The sequence below is a fragment of the Aethalodelphis obliquidens genome, unplaced genomic scaffold (genome assembly GCF_003676395.1).
Source record: "Aethalodelphis obliquidens isolate GAN/ISIS:26980383/991018 unplaced genomic scaffold, ASM367639v1 scaffold23, whole genome shotgun sequence".
Lineage (NCBI taxonomy): Eukaryota > Metazoa > Chordata > Mammalia > Artiodactyla > Delphinidae > Aethalodelphis > Aethalodelphis obliquidens.
In genome coordinates, this window is record NW_020837967.1 from 26,467,640 (window position 1) to 26,489,991 (window position 22,352).

At 39.3% G+C, this 22,352-nt stretch overlaps 1 protein-coding gene across 1 annotated transcript in view; it reads left to right on the forward strand.

The window, feature by feature from the left end:
• ODAD2 (outer dynein arm docking complex subunit 2) overlaps positions 1–22,352 on the forward strand; it is a 269,467-nt gene that overhangs the window by 32,814 nt on the left and 214,301 nt on the right. The window contains exon 4 of the mRNA XM_027122033.1: positions 18,929–19,059. The gene's annotated coding sequence lies outside the window, so the exon portion shown is untranslated. The remainder of the gene's footprint in view (positions 1–18,928; positions 19,060–22,352) is intronic.

Consider the following 22,352-nt stretch of genomic DNA (forward strand, 5'->3'; position numbering starts at 1 on the left):
AGGAGACAACTCCACAGTTATAAGTGGAGACTTCAAAATCCCTGTCTCAACAACTGATAGAACAACTAGAACAGAAATTGTAGAACTGAAAACACTACCAACCAACAGGATGTAATCCATATTTATAGAGCACTCCACCCAGCAATGTCAGAATACTCACTCTTCTTAAGCACCCATACAACATATGCCAAGAGAGCTTACATCCTGAGCTATCAAAGAAACCTCAACACATTTTAAAAAATCTTTATTGAATTTGTTACAATATTGCTTCTGTTTTTCTGTGTTTTGGATTTTTGGCCACAAGGCATGTGGGATCTTAGCTCCCTGACCAGGGATCAAACCTGTACCCCCTGCATTGGAAGGTGAAGTCTTAAACACTGGACCACCAGGGATGTCCCCAACAAATTTAAACAAATTGAAATCATAAGAATATGTTCTCTAACCACAATGGAATCAAACTAGAAATCAATGACAAAAAGGAACATCTTTGAAAACTTGAAATTAAATAATACACTTCTAAATAAACTATGGATCAAACAGGAAGTCTCAAACTGGACAGCTACATGTAAAAGAGTGAAATTAGAACATTCTCTAGCACCGTACACAAAAATAAACCCAAAATGGATTAAAGACCTAAATGTAAGACTAGATAATTATAAAACACTTAGAGGAAAATATAGGCAGAACACTCTCAGACATAAATCACAGCAAGATCTGTTTTGATCTACCTCCTAGAGTAATTAAAATAAAAACAAAAATAAACAAATGGGGCCTAATGAAACTTAAAAGCTTTTGCACAGCAAAGGAAACCATAAACAAGACGAAAAGACAACCCTCAGAATGGGAGAAAATATTTGCAAATGAAGCAACTGACAAGGGACTAATCTCCAAAATATACAAACACTCATGCAGCTCAATATCAAAAAAACAAACAACCCAATCAAAAAATGGGTGGAAAACCTAAATAGACGTTTCTCCAAAGAAGACATACAGATGGCCAATAGGCACATGAGAAGATGCTTACCATTGCTAACTATTAGAGACATGCAAATCAAACCCACTATTAGGTATCATCTCACACTGGTCAGAATGGCCATCATCAAAAAACCTACAAACAACTGGGGCTTCCCTGGTGGCGCAGTGGTTGGGAGTCCGCCTGCCGATGCAGGGGACACGGGTTCGTGCCCCGGTCCGGGAAGATCCCACATGCTGCGGAGCGGCTGGGCCCGTGAGCCATGGCCGCTGAGCCTGCACGTCCAGAGCCTGTGCTCCGTGGCAGGAGGGGCCATGGCGGTGAGAGGCCCATGTAACGCAAAAAAAAATAAAAAAGTATGCTCAACTGATTTTTTTTTTTTTTTGTGCACAGGCCTCTCACTGTTGTGGCCTCTCCCATTGCGGAGCACAGGCTCCGGACGCACAGGCTCAGTGGCCATGGCTCACGGGCCCAGCCGCTCCGCGGCATGTGGGATCTTCCCGGACCAGGGCACGAACCCACGTCCCCTGCATCGGCAGGCGGACTCTCAACGACTGCGCCACCAGAGAAGCCCTCAACTGATTTTTGAGGAAGTTGCAAAAGCAATTCCATTGAGGAGAGAGAGCATTTCAACAATTGGTGCTTGAGCAATAGGACATCCATAGGTCAGAAAAGAAGACCTTGACCTAAGTCTTACACCTTATACAAAAATTGGTTCAAAATAGATCACAGTCTCTAATGTAAAACATGAAGCTACAAATACTTTTAGGGAAAAAAAAGAGATAATCTTCAGCATCTCTGAAGAGTTCTTAGATTTGATACCAAAACCTTGATCCCCAAAAGAAAAACTGGACAAATTGAACTCAATCAAAAATTTTAAAGTCTTTGCTCTGTGTAAGACCCTGTTAAGATTTTTTTTAAAGTTACAGAGTGGGAGAAGATATTTGCAAGCCACGTATATGACAAATGACTAGTCTTGAATATATAAAGAATTCTCAAACTCAACAGTAAAAAACCAACCTATAACACCACAGGCACAGTAAAAAACCAACCTATAACACCACAGGCACAGTTTATGGAAAATATAGTTCATAAAGTAGAATTAATTAAATTAAAAACTTCTGCAGTGCAAAAGATACTTTCAAGAGAATGAGAAGACAAGCCACAGACTGGGAGAAAATATTTACAAAAGACATACCTGGTAATGGACTGTTATCTAAAATATGCAAGAAACTCTTCAAAATAAGAAAATAAACCACCTTATTGAAAAATAGGCAAAAGACCTGGACACCTCACCAAAGAAGATCACAGATGGCAAATAATTATATGAAAAGATGCTCAACATCATATTGTCATTAAGGAAATGGAAATTAACATCACAATGAGATATCCTTCAGTAGGTGAATGGATAAACAAACAATTCCACTAAAAGAAATACACTAAAAAGAAAAAAACCAAAAAACAGAACAAAATATATTAGAAGAAAGAACATGGAAATTAAAATAGTATACTAGAAAATAGTCATTTAGCACAAAAGAAGGCACTACTAGAGAAACAGAGAAATAAAAATGATTAAGACATATGAAAGAAAAATAGTAAAATGGCAGATGTAAATCCTACCCTAGCCAACCAGTGTATTTCAGCCACCTGCCACAGTGATTGGTTTAGCAATGGATACGCGATCCAGGTTGGTCCAATATGAGGTTAGCCTAGTCAGTGATTAGGGAATCAGTCTCCCGCTGGACAAGAAAAAGGATGACTGAGTTGCTGCTGGCCTTCAGTATGAGTGGAGCCAACCTATGGATGTTGCTGACATAAGGAAAACGCAGGACAGATAGGGAAAAAGAAACTGATTCTTGGCTGACATTGTTGGGATGGCAGGGGTCCCGCTGTTAGGACATAAGGTACTTCTGGGTGGATGAACTGGAAAAGTCCAGCCTGCAGGAGATGGCTTTGCGATTAGAGGTTCCTTTGTGTGAATAAAATGGCACCCCTTCCTCCAGGTAGACCCAGACCCATGTCTGGGCATATGGATGGTGGGCTGGATCCAGCTCCCACTTGCCCCCTTGCCCAGGCACCTCTGAGCAATGCACAATCTACACAAATATACACTGGACCTCTGAGCCTCGCCTAAAACCTGCACTTCCTCTGAAGTTTGAGCCAATGTATTTTCTTTGTTGCTTAAGCCAGTTTAAGTCTTTTCTATTATAGTTACAATGCATACAGAATTTATTAACATAAAATAAGGTGTTACAAAGAGGAGATTTAAAAATGTGGAACTGTGTGAGCTGAGAAGGTAGGCTGGACGGTAATGAGGATAATCATACAGATCCCAAGCAGGGAAGTTGGACACCTCTGTATATAGCAGCATAGAGTGGGTGAAAATATTGCCTACTGTGCTTTGGGACTCTGAGTACATTTCTACCAAGGCTGTGACATTGACGTCTGGTAGGAAAAAAAAATCAGGATTTTGAATATATATTGTGACCTTGAGTTAGGTCTTATATGAGAAGTACAAGCAAACTTAGGCTGCAGGTGGCTTTTCTGAAAGCAGAAAGGGAATGTAATGCAGTTGCTGTCTTTTTTTTTTTTTTGCGGTATGCGGGCCTCTCACTGTTGTGGCCTCTCCCGTTGCGGAGCACAGGCTTCGGACGTGCAGGCTCAGCGGCCATGGCTCATGGGCCCAGCCGCTCCACGGCATGTGGGATCTTCCCGGACTGGGGCACGAACCTGCATCCCCTGCATTGGCAGGCGGACTCTCAGCCACTGCGCCACCAGGGAAGCCCCAGTTGCTGTCTTAACTGGCATCTGCTGAATTGATTGCTTGGCCACTTAATATGCTCCATTCTCCTGTAAAACATCTTGGCTGAAGCCCGTGGTCCTCAGAATGTTCGTGGGTATAGGTGTTGCCCTTAAGCCACCAAGCACACCTGCTCCCACCAACTGAGTTTTATGGCCACTCAACTTACTTGTGTCTTTTCCTAAATTTATTTATGCCAGTTATGTTTATTGTAACCTAATAATTTAGTAAGTAATAAAGAATTATAGAAACCAATGAACTATGAGTATGACAGTAGAGGTGTTTTTTTTTTTTTTTTCCCCCTAGGAAAACTAGATTAAATGCTTTGGAAAGACTTGATAAAAGTCAACTGCTTAAAAATTGCTCCCAAACTATAAAAATTGGGGGAAGTTGTAAAAATTTAAAAGGATTTTTCTCTCCTCTACTTCACAAGTTCCTTTAAATTCTCCCTCCACATTAAAAGAAAACAGAATAAAAGAAACTGTAAATCTTATGCTTCAATGAATTACGTCTAAAGTTTAATGTGAGAAAAGACCCACACTTAAAGAAAAAGCCTTGGCCTCATACCAAACTACTGATGAATGGATGGATAAAATAAAATGTTTATAATCTATTTGTATCCCTTTATGTTTCCTTTTGAATTTAAATTGACCGATACGCAGTCCTTACCACAATGGTTAAGAGGTTTCCATGGTCTGGCTTTGCTAAGAGATACTTTTCTAGGGAACTGGCTGACTGTGGTGTCTGGGGGGCCCAAACATTTGGAGCCTCTCAAAGCTGGAAGAGCTAATTCTCCTTCACAAGCTGACGTGGTGCCAGAGGAAGCAGGAAGGCGGGAACTTCTCAGAAACACGAGTAAGCTTAGTCCTGAGCCCTCCCACCCCCGTGTCCATTTCAAACACCTTAAGTTATGCAGTAGCGACCAGATGAATGGGAAGGAAGCAGTAAAGTTTTAAGGAAACCGTACTTCCCAAGAAGCCCAAGCCTGGCCAGTAATTGTTGGTGGCCCGAAGGTCTTGTGTCGAGGGAAGAGGTCTTCCCTCTTCTCGCAGACGGGCCGCTGGCAGTCCTTCAACAGCCATAAGCCAACGGTGAGGAGGGTGTGGGCCTGGGGATGTCACTGGGCTGCAGATCCAGACTCGCCTGAAGGTCACCTTGACTCGTCTTTTTAAAAATTATATGAGTCAACGGATTTACTGTTGAGATTTAGTTTTCGGTTTGTTCCCAAGAGCACTTTTTGGCTACGGGCATGGACGAGGCAGTGTCTGAAAGTGGATTCAAGCGTTCTACCAGATAAAGTGCGTTCTATCTCCTTTGGAGGAATTTTGAGAAGTGCAAGGCCTTTTTTGGTTTGTTTTTTGGTTTTTTCCTCCCCCCAGCTAGTGACATTTCCAGCGATGTTTTAATGCCCCATTGATCTCTTCGCGTCTCTCATTGGTTGGTGTCATGGACAGCTGCTCAGCTGGGCTTCCACTTAACCTGCCTCTGGTGTGGTTGTAAAGTGTGCTCTGCCCAAAGGTCAGTGGATGAATTACAGCAGGACACCCAGAATACAAGCCAAATGAGCCCTTTGAAAAACGTGTACGGCCCAACTGAAATATTACTTTAAGTAATGCAGCAGAGAAACACTGTCAAGACACAAGGAAGAGTCAGGGCTGAATCTACTTGCTTTGAGCAAAGTGTCACGCGGCAGGATAGAGTCCCTGGTCATCCTAGCGCCGTGCACGTCCCTCCCCGTGGGAAGTTCTCCTCTGAACATAAAGGAGGAAGGGTGTGCATCTGCTAATGCAGACAGCATTTGTGCTGGTCCTGGACCCGATTGCCCTGGGATCTGTCTGCTCCCCTGCACTGCGGGACAGATGAACCCTGTGAGCTGGTTCCCCAGCTGGGACTGGTGCGGCAAACACCAACGGGAGGTTGGGGAGGAAGGAGGGGGAAGCCAGTATCTCTCCTGTTCCCTCTCCCTGGGGACATCTGATGCAGTGGTGGGCCGCGTCCAGCTCCCCTCCGGTTACCCGTGCCCTCTGCATCCTCACTCTGGCCCAGGGATGGTGGTGGCTTCCTGCTAGGGTTAAGCTTGGGGTGTCTCCCTGTCTGCTGTTGGGCATTTCAGCTCCGCCTTCCCCTGGGGAACCAGTTTCCTGCATCAGGCTCTCTGTTTTAAATACTCAAGTGATTTCCTCGAGGAGGTCCTGACTGGTATAGTGTATAACTCAAAGCCTTAGGCCAGAGGCTCAGAAGGATGGTCGAGAATACGCCGTCAGTTGCTCTTCTACATCTGAAGGCTTTTAGTCTAGTTGTTACACATTTACTAAGTGCTCATGGTTTTTTTCCTCCTTGCATTCTCAACATTTCTTCCATTTATGACTGAAAGTTACACTTCACCTTATAAATGGACTTTCTTGTTTTCTAGTTATTACATCTTGGCATAATACTTTCCAAACACTGTTTTATTATGTTCTACACTTAAAAAGCCACCTGGAGAGTCTCCCTTTCTAGTCTTTTTGTTAAACTATCTTTAAGCCCCCTTGCATGTTTTTGTAATGTGTAACGCAGACTCTGTTACAACAGAAAAGTTTCAAAAGACTTGTGCAGCTGGGAACTTTTTGATGATTTCATTTTATAAGTCCTTTGGAATGAACGTGGGCATTAAAAGGCACAATGAATACAATATCAGTTTAACAAGATTTGAGTGGCCTTATTTTTACGGAGAAGTTAACGTCTCTAGACATTGCAATTCCACCAGTGGCTCTCTCTATGTTTAAAAAATGGAATTTAGCAGACATATAAAATGGAAAAAAATAGAAGAGTTGTCATAAATCTTTTTTACTAAAGTGTTTTGAGATTCTTTCACAAAGAAACGAGATGAGAAGCTCCAGGTGCTATTTGTTAAAGTATAGGGTTGATGTTTCAGCATCTCAAAGGGATATAATGAAAGAAACTAAAGAACATAGGTCATATGTGATAGTAACTCACCAGAAAAATCAAGTCCATCTGGCTTCTCCCCAAGAAACAGGAATACATGAGGCCAAAGCAGTGAAAAGTGCACAGTGTGGCCGCATTCACCAGACACTCCCGTGTGGCAGGTCTCAGCCTGCCCCCGTCCTGGCCAAGGTACCGCCCCATGTGGGTCATAGCAGGGCAGCCCGCGGGCAGCTGTGGAGGTGGGATCTGCTGGCTTTTGTGACTACCTGCTGTGGTGGTTGCATCAGCCACTTGCACCACTAACGCCATCTCCCGAAAGAAGATCACATGGCCACAGCACTTGGGCCGGAAAGGGTAGCAAGACCTCTCAAGCCTTGCTCCCCTCTCTTCAGTCCATATGCTGGTAAAGGCCAAGAGACTTCATTGCTGGGCCAACTGTCCTCCTCCATAGTCTTGTTTTTTCTTTTTAGGGTCTTGGGTTTAGTAGATAGCTTGCACTTTACCCTCTGAAAAATACTTAAAGATTATTTAATATCTTGACTTAAAAGAAAAAACAATATATTTTGAGAGCTTTCTAGATTAGTATGATTTCATTCACTCTTTTAAAATAGCCACGTAGTAGTCCTTCCCATGGATGTACTGTATGTGTTTAAACCAGTGCCGTATCAGTGGATACTTCAGATATTTCCGGTTGTTTGCTATGACAAACGCTGTTGCAGTAAACAGCCATGTACCTTTTCCATTGGTGAACTTTCTTGACTAATTCTATGGGGTGATCTCTAACTGTGGGATTTTAGGCCAAAAGGTACGTATATTTTGCATTTTCAGAGGGATTGCTGTATTCTCTTCTTGGAAAAATCAGGCCAGTTTACACTCATAGAAACATAATGAGGGGGGTTCCGGTGACTGCAACATCCTTTTGTTTTCTGAGCACCTTGATGGGATGGGTTTGATAAGCAAATGTAGAGGCAGAAGGTAAGGCATAGTTAAACCTTCCTAGATAATTTCAAGAGATAGAAACTTGACAGGGAAGACATGGCATTCTGGAGGCCAAAGGCTGAGCAGTAAGGTGGCAGGGATGTGGAGCTGTGAAGAGGGAAGGAAGGAAGAAGAGCCTTCTTGGTACTAAAGCACAGAAGGGATTCTGGAGAAGACCATTCAAAGGGACTTTCAAATTCCGATGTGGGATGAGCAGTGAACGTCTCTTTTCCTTTCCTACCAAATTGCCAAAAAACTGCACATTGATCACTACGTATTTTTTTGAGTAAAGTCTTTCAGGGTGTTCGACAAAGAAGACGAGGGAGTTTTGAATTACAGTAGTACCACCACATTGCAGAGCATTTGGAAAGTCAAGACAAAGGCAAGCAAAACACCGTGGCTCTATAACCCTAGCATAACCACTGTTACAATTTTAGTGGATTCCTGGCCTCCCATTTTTTTATATGCATTTTTTACATAGTTGCAATCATAGTTTACATATAATTTTTGTATCCTGTTTTGTGAATTTAATATTAATGTGTATGTGTGTACTTATAAACAAAATAGCAAGATGGAGAAACAAACCTTTTACATTCTTATTTTTCACTTTCATTTGAAAGTTTTGTTGTGGTCAGAAGTAATCATAGACATATGTATGTAGTGAATGTTTGGGATTCTATTCTCAGGGCTGAAAGTTCAGTGCACATGTTAAACGGATGTGTTTGGAGACCAAAAATACGACAATAAGTAAGTTGTTGAGGGCTGTTGATGTCACTTTCTGGTTTTAAATATAGAAAATGGTATTGACTGAAACATCTACTCCTTCAACTTTTGCAGATGTAAGCATTTTGTTAGTATTTTGGTTCTAGATCAGATTGAATTAATTTTAAATAGACAATTGAAAGTTAATTCAATTGGTTGTATATGCCAGCTTGAAAATGGAAGACTACAACATTTTCTCCCCAAGGTAGTGTTTTCCCAAAATGTAGTCTTACTTATTGATTTTCATGCCTTGTTGAACTTTGCATGTACTGATTTAAGTACAGAGCTAAGTTAATTAAATATTTTTGTAAAGCAAAATGTAGAACTGACAAGAGCCTTTGCTCACACATTGCCAAGTAATACACAAATTATGGTATTTAGTTTGTAAACAGTCATAGAAGTTGCTTCTAATAAATATTTAGCATAGACCATGAAAAGATTTTAAAAAGAAAAGTATATGATTGTCTTCATGATATGTAAATAATAGTAAATAGTTATGTATGCCAAACACAATACTTAATGTGACTGACACATTTATTGTTATAAAGTTTAGCGTCAGTCATGCAAGCTAGCTTTCCAGTTTTACTAAGACTAGGACATATTTTCAAGACTCCTTAGGGTAGCGTAAGATTTCACCTTGGGGCAGATTACGAGGTAAGGCCCTCTTTTCTCTTCTTTCTGTGATAGTATCTCTCTGATAGTGGGCTGGGGTCAAAGTGTAACCCAGTGAATTCTGCCTACTCACCTTCCCTGTAATCTTGGTTGTACTGGTGTAATTCCAGAGGCCCAAGTTCCTACTTTTGATTTGACCTGATTCCTACACCAGAATTTCTGAATTCTTCTTCTGTTTGCTGTGTTGGCTCCCTTTTGATCTTGATCTCTTCTGGCCCTGGCTGATACACTACCCCTAAATCCAGAGAATTCCAGAAGTTGCTTGATAATTTAGGTAGGTAACTTTGACTTGGATGCATCAGGTTCCAAATAGTCTGATTATAGCCATTATAAGGACCAGCATCTCTTACAACACAGCAGTTAAATATGCTTTCACTGAACTGAGGAAGTCCAAGGTTTATGGTTCTTATTAGTAACTTATTTTGAGAAAGCCAATTATGTGCAGTCATTTATTCTTTCAGACCATTTTCATACTGAAGCATGGATGGCAATTCAGTATCATCCTCCCCTACCACCCTGTCTCCTTTTATTAATTTTGAATGATCAAATGGATCTGAGTTTTAAAAAATATATTTTGAACTTTTGTAATCTTAAATTATATGTTCTGAAAATAATAAATAAGAATACTTGACTTTATTTAAATGCCAAAGAATGTTTAAACTGTTTAAATCAGATAGTCAGTGAAATACGAAATTTGCTAAGACTTTGTCATCTTTTTAACTTTTGGATCAATCCTGAATCAGATGAATTTATATGTTTGTTCAGCATGTTTATCAGTAAGTTGCTTGGAAAAATTCTGAAAAATATCATTTCTAAGCCCTGATGATTCTTTTTTTTTTTTTTCTTTTTGTGGTACACGGGCCTCTCACTGTTGTGGCCTCTCCCATTGTGGAGCACAGGCTCCGGACGCACAAGCTCAGAGGCCATGGCTCACGGGCCCAGCCGCTCCACGGCATGTGGGATCCTCCCAGACCGGGGCATGAACCCATGTCCCCTGCATCAGCAGGCGGACTCTCAACCACTGCGCCACCAGGGAAGCCCGCCCTGATGATTCTTAACCAATTTTATTTCTTAACATATAGGTTTTATTTTTAAGAAAATTTACACATTCCTCCTCTAAATACTTATCCATTCTGAGTTGGTGAAGTCCTAAATGCTCCTGGTTTAAATGCACTATATAAACTATGAATTCAAAGCAGTTTAAAAATATCTTTGATGTTATATCATTTCATATGATATGTATTCTATCATTAAGGAAAGCATTCCTATGGAAGAATAAAAAGCTTTCTATAATTTTCAGTTTATTTCAATATGCAAAGTCAAATTTCTCTCACATCATAGAAACCTATAAAAATTATCAGTAGCTGTAGTCAGTGTTTTATAATTGTCAGAAAAATGGCTTTCCCAATAACTTTGCAAAAAATTCATAGCCCGAAAGAATTAACTGAAGAAGCCAAGTATGAGTTTCATAAGAAACAGAGATTTGAACAGTCATTAGAAATAGTAGACATTTTCCAAAACAGTAAAATATGCATTAGTAAAACTTCAAATTCCAACAATGCTATAATCTCTCTCCAACTATAGTTGTTAAATATAAATACTACTGCTTTAGATAAATAATGAAGATGGAACCATCTGGTGAAAATTAGTTACATGCTAAACACTTGAAGTTAAAAAAAAATTAAGGTCTCTGAAAATAAGTATATCTCTAGTAAAGCATTAGAAACCTGACTAGAAATAGCTCCGTAAGTATGACTATTAGTACATGAATCTCCAACACTTTTTTAAAAGATTGAGGAGGCAATCAGATTAAATTTTCTCAACAATGAAATATACAATCACTACTCACTGGTAGGCTCTTTTGCCTCAATTCAAATACCCACTCACTTCAACTAAAGCACTCACTTTAGGTAATGACCAGAAACAGGAAATGAAAAAATACAGATTCTAAAAGTAGTCACAAAGAGCACTATAATATTCATGGTGTAAAATTTGAGAATACCAAAGAACGGATGCAGGGGACTATCACTGTGTACACTGTTTACAACAATTATTCACTGCATATCTTTGCCCCAAGAACAGTATCTATTATGAAAACATTTCAATTCTAATTTATACTAGTTCATATTTACATTGTAAAAGTTATTCCTGGATCATATGTTTAAAAGGAACATGTTAAAATTTGTAAGGTTCAAAGACTATCTACAGATAAGAAAATGACTCAGGGCTTCCCTGGTGGCGCAGTGGTTGAGAGTCCGCCTGCCGATGCAGGGGACACGGGTTCGTGCCCCGGTCTGGGAAGATCCCACATGCCGCGGAGCGGCTGGGCCCGTGAGCCATGGCCGCTGAGCCTGCGCGTGCGGAGGCTGTGCTCTGCAACGGGAGAGGCCACAACAGTGAGAGGCCCGCGTACCGCAAAAAAAAAAAAAAAAAACAAGAAAATGACTCAGAAAAAAATTATAAAAATTTGCAAAATAAATGAACAGCAATCATACAGAAGAGAAAAGCAAATGGTCAACAGAAGTAAGCAAATATGTTCAGCCTCATTAGTAGTAAGATATCAGCAGATTAAAACAATAATGTTCTCTCATCAGATCAGCAAAATTTAAAGATTGATAACATCTGGTATTGTCAGGGGCATGGGTATATATTGGTGGGCTGTAAATTGATAGAATCTTTCTGGAAGGTCATGTGTAGTATGTATGAAACATTTTTAAAGTACACATTTTCTTTGCCATAGCAGTCCAACTTTCTGGAATGAATATATATACATATATTATAATGTATATATTATATATATTTGAAATGAATACATTCAATATGTATTATTGAATAATAAGTGAACATATATGATTAGAGATAAACATATATATATATAATTAGAGATGATTATGCAAGCATGTAAAGCTATGTATATAAAGGTACACATTTTCAGTGATATCTACTCAAAAGTCAACAGTTGAAGGATTAAATAAATTATAATATAGCCTTATTATAGATGCTATACAACATTAAAAATAGTGAGTAGGCGAATTTGTCTAGAATGACAGACATTTCATGATATACTCTTATGTGAAAAATTACAGATCAAATATATAAGATGATACCAGTAGTTTAAAGTAGTCTTAAACATATAGTACCCTAGGTGTCCGGCAGAAGCAAAGGTCAGTCTTCTCTGGTGGAAGCTTTTTTCCCAGTTCCCAAAGAATTCCTTGAAAAACAAATTTCCAAGGGAAATGAGCAGCTCACAGCAAGAAACCATTCAACACACAGGGAAACAAGGTACCATGATTGTGAAGTAGCAATACAAGACTTCAGATATTATTATTATAAGAATATAAAATAATTATGTTTAGCATGTATAAAGAAATAAAAGTTTGAAAATCTGTACAGAGAATAAACTATATAAAATGACCAAATTTGAGCAAGAACCAAATAGAACACCTGGAAATGAAAAACCTAATAACTGAAATGAAGAAAATAAACCCTCAATGGATGGGCTTAACAGTAGATTAGACACAGCTGAGGAGAGAGTTAGTGATCTCAAAGATAAATAGTCCTGAGGAAATTATCCAGAAGGTTGCACAGATATGACATGCAATATATGGAAAAATAGGTAAAAAAATTTGTGGATAGAGTACATATGTGCCGAATTGGAGCTTCAGGAAGAAAGGAAAGAAGGGGAGCAGAGGTATTATGTGAGAATAAAATGGCTGAGAATTTTCCAGAACTGTTGAAAAGTATCTTCTGTCAGATTCAAGGGCACAGAGAAAATCAGGCAGATAAATACGAAGGAAACCCACAACTAGAAAACTCATAGTGAAAGTGTAGAGCACCACAGAAAAGAGAAGATCTTTAAAGGAGCTGCACTATCTTCAGAGGAGGGACACACAGCTGCTTTCTTGATGGCAAAAAGGAAGCCAGGAGACTGTGAAGCGATATATTCAATGTACAAAGGGATCTCTATTCTTAGAACAAAGTATCTTTTCTGCATGAAGCCAAACTGATGATATTCTCAGGCCATCAAAAACTGAGGGATATCTGCCATTAGTAGACCTTCACTAAGGGAAAATCTAAAGAGTGTAAAAGAGAGAGAAGGAAAGTGATCTCATATTCAAAGTCTGAGATACAGGGACTTACCTGGTGGTCCAGTGGGTAAGATGCTGAGCTCCCAGTGCAGGGGGCCCAGGTTCGATCTCTGGTCAGGGAACTAGATCCCACCTGCTGCAACTAAGAGTTCGCAACGCCACAACTAAAAACAGATCCCGCATGCCACAACGAAGATCCGGCACAGCCAGATAAAAAAATAAATAAATATTAAAAAAAAAACAAAAACAAAACCCAAAGTCTGAGATACAAACACAAATGGAGAGAGATGTTCACTAATAGCTGTGACAGAGTAATAGGATTTGGATTTAGGCGCCTGCCTGAAATACCGCTGACAACAATAAATAAAGAGGTAGGAGTGAAGGATTAAAAGGGGCCTGAGAAACCTTTTGGAGGTGACGATATATTCATTCTCCTGGCTGTAGTGATTGTTTCACTTACGTTGAAACTTTTCAAACTGTACACTTTTAATATGTACAGTTTATTGTATGTCAATCATACCTCAATGATTCTATTTTTAAAACAAATGGAAAGCGGAGAAATTGGTAAATATATGCACAGAAAGAAATAATATGAAATGATGACTGTATAAAGCAGCAATGTCAAAGTTTTAAGGGGTTAAAAGAATTTAAATGCGTGAGCACCACAGCATGTTATCCCAGAAGGGAGACAACTCTGACAGGGATGAGGGCTCAGCAGGTGGAGAGAGACATTGTTCAATCTGAGACTTTGATAAGTTAATGATGCCTGTTATTTTTGGAGAACAATATCAGAGTGCACAACTTCCAAATAATAGTAGGTACAACAGAGTTAGAAAAAAAAATTAATCAATTCAAATAGAAGGAAACAGAGGAGAGAAAAAGAATCATAGAAAAGATGGGACAAATGGAAAGCACAAAATAAGATTTCACATAATGTAAATAAATTAAATACCTTCTTCAAATGCAAAGATTGTCAGACTATATTTTTTTACTTTATTTTATTTTTTACATCTTTATTGGAGTATAATTGCTTTACAATGGTATGTTAGTTTCTACTTTATAACAAAGTGAATCAGTTATACATATACAGATGTTCCCATATCTCTTCCCTCTTGCATCTCCCTCCCACCCTCCCTATCCCACCCCTCCAGGTGGTCACAAAGCACCGAGCCAATATCCCTGTGCTATGTGGCTGCTTCCCACCAGCTATCTACCTTACGTTTGGTAGTGTATATATGTCCATGCCTCTCTCTTGCTTTGTCACAGCTTACCCTCCCCCCTCCCCATATCCTCAAGTCCATTCTCTAGTAGGTCTGTGTCTTTATTTCTGTCTTACCCCTAGGTTCTTCATGACATTTTTTTCCTTATATTCCATATATATGTGTTAGCATGTCTTTCTCTTTCTGACTTACTTCACTCTGTATGACAGACTCTAGGTCTATCCACCTCATTACAAATAGCTCAATTTCGTTTCTTTTTATGGCTGAGTAATATTCCATTGTATATATGTGCCACATCTTCTTTATCCATTCATCCAATGATGGACACTTAGGTTGTTTCCATCTCCGGGCTATTGTAAATACAGCTTCAATGAACATTTTGGTACATGACTCTTTTTGAATTATAATTTTCTCAGGGTATAGGCCCAGTAGTGGGATTGCTGGGTCATATGGTAGTTCTATTTGTAGTTTTTTAAGGAACCTCCATACTGTTCTCCACAGTGGCTGTATCAATTTACATTCCCACCAACAGTGCAAGAGGGTTCCCTTTTCTCCACACCCTCTCCAGCATTTATTGTTTCTAGATTTTTTGATGATGCCCATTCTAACTGGTGTGAGGTGATACCTCATTGTAGTTTTGATTTGCATTTCTCTAATGATTAGTGATGTTGAGCATTCTTTCATGTGTTCGTTGGCAGTCTGTATATCTTCTTTGGAGAAATGTCTATTTAGGTCTTCTGCCCATTTTTGGATTGGGTTGTTTGTTTTTTTGTTATTGAACTACATGAGCTGCTTATAAATTTTGGAGATTAATCCTTTGTCAGTTGCTTCATTTGCAAATATTTTCTCCATTCTGAGGGTTGTCTTTTTGTCTTGTTTATGGTTTCCTTTGCTGTGCAAAAGCTTTGAAGTTTCATTAGGTCCCATTTGTTTATTTTTGTTTTTATTTCCATTTCTCTAGGAGGTGGGTCAAAAAGGATCTTGCTGTGATTTATGTCATAGAGTGTTCTGCCTATGTTTTCCTCTAAGAGTTTGATAGTGTCTGGCCTTACATTTAGGTCTTTCATCCATTTTGAGCTTATTTTTGTGTATGGTGTTAGGGAGTGATCTAATATCATACTTTTACATGTACCTGTCCAGTTTTCCCAGCACCACTTATTGAAGAGGCTGTCCTTTCTCCACTGTGCATTCCTGCCTCCTTTATCAAAGATAAGGTGACCATATGTGCGTGGGTTTATCTCTGGGCTTTCTATCCTGTTCCATTGATCTATCTTTCTGTTTTTGTGCCCGTACCATACTGTCTTGATTACTGTAGCTTTGTAGTATAGTCTGAAATCAGAGAGCCTAATTCCTCCAGCTCCGTTTTTCGTTCTCAAGATTGCTTTGGCTATTCGGGGTCTTTTGTGTTTTATTTTATTAAAAAATTTTTTATTTTATATTGGAGTATAGTTGATTAACAATGTTGTGTTAGTTTCAGGTGTACAGCGAAGTGATTCAGTTATACATATACATGTTTCTATTCTTTTTCAAATTCTTTTCCCATTTAGGTTATTACAGATTATTGAGTAGGGTTCCGCATGCTATACAATACATCCATGGTGGTTATCTGTTTTAAATATAGCAGTGTGTACATGTCAATCCCATAGATTGTCAGATGTATTTTTTAAAAATCACCTATATTCTTTTACAATGAACATATCTAAAATGTTAGTTTCCAGAAAAGTTGAAAGTAAAAGGATGGAAAACATACCCCAGGAAATCACCAAACAGAAAGTTGGTGTACCTCTATTAAAATCATAAAAAATATACTTTCAAGCAAACATCATTACTAGAGAAAAACAGGTTAACTTTATAATGATAAAAGGGTCAGATCCTTAGAAAAGATAACAAGAGACTTCCCTGGTGGTTCAGTGGTTAATACTCCGTGCTTCTAGTGCAGGGGGTGCAGGTTCTATCCCTGGTCAAGGAACTAAGATCCCACATGCCACTCGGTGCAGCGCGGCCAAAAAAAAAATTTAAATTTCTATGTACCTATTACGATAGCTTCAAAATGTAAAAAGCAAAAATGTTCCATATGATTAATTTTGGCCATTGAGATATGAGTAGAATTGTGGTGTGGCAGTTTCCTAAAAGTAAGGCAGTACATGACCTTTGCCCCTTTTCATGCTTTCCAACCTGCTGTTGGCAGGAATGTGGTCCTGATGTCTGGAGATGGAGCGGACTGTGGAAATGTGGGTCCTGCCCAGGGGAGGAGCAGCCTGGGTCCCTTAGGACTTTGCGGAGTTGAACCACTGCTGCAGACTCTTGTTGTAATAAACCTCTGTCCTCCGTAAGCCACTGGTTTTTGGACTCTGTTTCTCACACCAGAACCTAATCTTAACTAATACAAAGTGAGTTTACAGAAACTAAGGAAGTAGACAATTTTGCAAAGGAGGGAGAAAAATCATCATGGCTTCCCTAATCCCAAAGAGCTCCTGTGATGTTACTATAACACTTAGGTAATCAATAGGACAGAAGAAAAAATAGTTTCCTCAAATGACAGCTGGCAATATATTGCATATGGTTTATTAATCTGTGCTTCTGCCTCTTTCAGCTGATTTGCCAGTTAGGAAGGAAACAGAAGATTAATTAGGTTCATTTAGACTTCTTTTTTTTTTTTTTTTTTAACCTTAAGAACTTACAGTTCATGGAAATTGCAAAATGGCCCATTTGTGCTTAAAATCCTCTATAGGAAATTTAATTGAGTAAATGCAATATCTCTCAGAGAGAATGCACACATTCTAATTTCTGTTCTATGATACCTGATTACAATCTGTTTGCGATCCCTAGAGACTAGTTTTGTTCCTGCTGCTATTGCTGCTGTTGCTGTTTGCTAATCCAGTGACAAAACCCAGAGCAGAATTGCTCAAGCCCAAACACTTGCCAGGTAATATTACAGGGATGAGAATATGAATCACCGACAAAGTCAAAGGAAGATTTCAATATGGAAAACCAATGCCAGTGACCTCAGTAAATGCTCTTCAGGACCCCAACTCTGAAAGCTAGTAAGTTCTGGCACATTGTGATCGGTGCAGATCCACCCTGGAGCGTATTGGAGGGTGTGACCTAAGACTGCAAAGGGCAGAGGAATATGGGGCACGAGACGCTCCATCAGTGAACCAAGTGAGTGGTTTCCAAACTGGGAACACATGAACTCTTGCCAAAGGGTCTGTGGGTGTAGATGCTTTATAGGAAATCAATTTCCAGATTCCAAATTGTTTCTGAAATTTATGTATCTAAAAACGTTCCTGTGCACTAAGCCTCGGCCCGGTTTTCTCATCCTACCTTTTTACAATCATCCTTCTTCCACTTTACAAGACTCCGAGATATACTCCAGTCACCAAAGAAGACAAATCATCTCACCGTAAAACCCTAATTTATTAATTTTCTTACAAAAGTCACACTGAATGGTAGAACTAATTTTCACCGCAAATAATGGTATCCATCATTCCATTATTCAAAAAGGATAATGCTCCTCGCTTCTGTATCTCTAATAATATTACAGAGTTGAAGGGCAAAAGACGACTAGTCACCCAAACAATGCTTCTTTTCTCAAAATAAGTAATATCCTCCTTAAGCCATGTTCTCATTTGGTAGAGACACATGATTTACTAGGCATCTGGAAGCCATTCTTTTAAGACGTCTTCACTGTTTCCTTTGGTGTTTTTGGGAGACATCACCCGGATATTATTAATCCTCAGTTTGTTTTTCCAAAATATCAAGTCTCACATTAAATCCTTTATTCTCCATGAGGATTTCTGGAGTAATCACTTCTTGGCTAGAGTGCACATTTTCTATATCAAATAACTTTCCCTGCATTCCAGTGGATTTGCCCTGAGTTTCTACTTTTTAAAAAATCCAGAACAGGGACCAAGTGCTACTTGACATAAAATGGGGTGAAACATTTTTTTATGGTATTCTGTCTTCTTACTTAGATAAAAGAGAGAGTTTAGAACAAAAAAGAGAGACTTTGAATAAAATAATTTATAAAAAGATTTTTTAAAGACTCAGAATAATTGCATAAAAATAAAGAAGCAAATCAGAACACTTAACTAGGCTATTCATCCTAGATATTCTTTTTTTTTAAACTTATGATTACAGTGTGTTTAAATTATTTGCAAACAACCTTAGATATTCCTGCTAGAGGATAGACAATATGATAAGGTGACAGAACCACCATGATAACGCACTGGGAATGAAGACCAAAATTAGAACCCACTTGATGAATGATACACGAAGAAGGGTGCTTCAGTAGATTATTAGTTCCAGTGATTTCTTCACTCTGTTGAAGTGGTGTCAGATTATCCACACCCTTGCCATGATTTCATGGTGGGCAAATAATAGCTCCCAACCTTTGGCTTTGAGCTTGGCCATGTGAGTTTTTGGATCCATGGGATGTCAGTTGATGTGATGCAATCAGAGGCTTGGAATGTCCATGAAAGTGACTCACTACAACAAGTACATCCCACAGGTAGCCACTGCCCCGAGCCTGAGTTCCGGAACAAGGCCTGGAACCAAGCCCAGAAGCAGAGCCTGAAGCAGAGCACTTACGCAGGGCTCACCTAGGTGAGCCAAGCTACAAGAACTGCAACTGACCTGAAGGTCTGTGAGTACAGATCCACGTGTACCACTGAGTTTGGGCTCCGTGTCTTGCAGCATTCTTGCAGCACTAGCTACTTGTCACAGAAGCTTTGCCCTCTCCAATGTCTGAGTTCATCAGGACTGGGTCTCTTAAGTCTGTGTGTGATTAGCCAGGCCTGGATGATGGAGCACAGCCTTTCCACAAGGTGGCTGGCCCTGGTTTTTCTTGAGAAGTTGATTGGATCCTGTTTTTTTTCTTTTCTTAAAAATCACAGTGATGGGCAAGACTCTTACTTGTCTTTTTTTTTTTTTTTTCTTACTTGTCTTTGGTATTGCTCAACATTTCCAAATTTCTAAATGACATGCTTAAACTGCTATGGCTTGGTTTTTCTTTTTAGAGAGTATTGCTGACTCTTTATTCTGGAAGTAGAGGGTATAATTCTGTTGCCACCACTCCTGCCCCATGCTACCCATACACGTCCCCTCTTCCAACACCTATTTGACTGGAAGAACTCTCAAATGTCAGCACCTGTAGATCTTTGCATTCATGCTGGTCAGTGTCAGATCTTCTGCCTGAAGATGGAAGTCGGGTTGCCAGTGGGAGGAAGGGTCCAGGAGAGGGGGCGGCGGGGATGGTCAGCATTCCGGGTTCCATGATTTCCGTACAGTGTTTTCAGCTGCTCCTGGCGCCCTGACTGATAAACCTCCCTGTCGGGGAAAAGGTTTGTAAGTCCAGCTCCTCCTTGAACAAGGCTTTCAAGCTCTTTTCCTGTTTTCAGTCTACTCTTCACCTTTAGAGATGCCTCCAAGTTCTGAGTCTTTCCAGGTCTATTTTTCTGCAAATGTTTTATTTTTATTGGCTTTGATCCCTTCAAGCTTTTAGGTTTCAGCTTTCTCTTCTCGGCTAAGCCATTTCAACCCTTCTGTTTTCTATTACCCACATTTTGTTGACTTGTTTCACCCATTTCATCTTCCCTCCCGTTCTCTTTCCCCACTGTCATGTTAGGGATGTAGCATACAGGTTTAATTAACCCTGTAGGCCAGTTTTTATCATTTCTATAAAATGATAGAACTGGTAAGAGAAGGTACCTCTATGGGTTTATTTTTTATTTTTTCATTTATACAGAAATGAAGCACACAACATGCCTGCCTCAGTGCTCCCCAAATTCAGTTTGAGATTCTGTCATTTTGATTATCTTTTCACTCAAATCTTCCAATCAAAAGGACAATCAATTGCACTACATGTATATACGAGATAAAGATCTGAGAAAACACTTCTGTGTTTCCTTCAAGTCAAAATGTTTAAGGCAATCCTACACCACTTTTACTTTAGAATCAAAATCATTTTGATTAATGCATATGAAATGACCTTTGATATATGGCCTAATTTTGAATAATCTGTATATATATAAATTACTCATATGTTCTACGTCTATTGTTTCTTACACAGTCCTAATCATTTACTATAGGAACACAGGCTCATTGTAACACATCAGAAGATAAGGAGGCATATAAATGAAAACACTAATAATTCTTCCCCATCCATTCACTTTCTAAGGCAATGTATATTATTGATTTGCTCTGAAATCATCCACAATTTGTACATATACCTAAGAAATAATATGTTAAAATTGTTTCACTAATTCAAGACATTGGGATTCAAGATACAGTAGACAATTTATTCCAGAGTAAGGCACTAGGCTGACATGTAAAATTGTAAAGGTTATAACTGGAAAGTCAATTTCCTGACTCACCGATATTGAAGTTATAGAAGGGAAATGAGTGGATTTCCAGGGAAGAGCTTTTTGGAGAGAGCTGTGCTAGCCATCTTTTTTCTACTCACCTGCCCCCCAACCTCAGTTCAGAAGGAAGGAAGAAGAAGGACTTTAAGGAGACTACTCAGAGAGCTTAATATGTGTCCTTTATCCTGTGCAGTTGTGAGGAGGGGAGGAGATGGTGGATGAGCCTGGGGGGTGAGAGACAGGCAGAGTAGAGTGGCTCTGGCAGCAAAGTGGAGGAAAGCATCTATTGCGATAGGACTGACCTGTGCTCTAGAGTTTGCTGAGCAAATAATGTGTGAGTGCTTTCCATGGGCCAGATTTTGGCTGTGGGTGAAAAATACACTGGGGGTTGGAGGAGGTGGGATGGCAGCTATAAGACCTCAGCAGAAAGTAAATGTGTGAACTGTAGATTCCCAAGAATGTAGTCAGAAGGAAGAAGGCTGTTTTGGGATGGAGCAAAATACAGTGGGAAGGGCCACCAACACTGCAAGATTTTTGAAATTCTAAGGAAAAACATTCACAAGAGAATGAGCCAGATTAGGCTTAATGCAATGAATGCAAAGGTAGTTTATGACAGGGCAGAGAAGTTAGAAGATTCCTTGTCCTTTTACTTCTTCTTCTTTCACTCTCCTTTCTCACCAAAAGGGCTAGACTGAGACTACAGAAAGGAAAGAGTGAAGACAAAGTACAAACAAGAAGCTGATCAAGCTTATTCTGTGAGGCCAGTATCATCCTGTTACCAAAACCAGACAATGGTATCACAAAAATAGAAATTACAGGCCAATATAGGTAAAGAGGTGCAAAAATCCTCAGCAAAGTATTAGCAACCAAACTCAACAATACATTAAAAAGATCATGCACCAGCATCAAGTGGGATTTATCCCAAGGATGCAAGGATGGTTCAATATCTGCAAATCTATCAATGTGATACACCGTATTAACAATTTGAAGAATAAAACCATATGATCATCTCAATAGATGCAGAAAAAGCTTTCAACAAAATTCAACATCCATCTGTGATTAAAACTCTCCAGAAAGTGGGTATAGAGGGAACATATCTCAACATAACAAAGGCCATATATGCCAAGCCCATTGCTAACGTCATACTCAATGGTGAAAAGCTGAAAGCATTTCCTCTAAGATCAGGAAAAAGCCAAGGATGCCCACTCTCACCACTTTTATTCAACATAGTATTGGAAGTCCTAGCCATGGCAATCAGAGAAGAAAAATAAATAAAAGGAATCCAAATTGGAAAGCAAGAAGTAAAACTGTTGCTGTTTGCAAATGACATAATACTATACATAGAAAATCCTAAAGACAGCACCAAAAAACCACTAGAACTCATTGACAAATTCCGTAAAGTTGCAGGATATAAAATTAATATACAGAAATCTGTTGCATTTCTATACACTAATGACAAACTATCAAAAAGAAAAATTAAGAAAACAATCTCAGTTACCGTCACATCAAAAAGAATAAGATACCTAGGAATAAACCTACCTGCAGAGGTAAAAGACTTGCACACAAAAAACT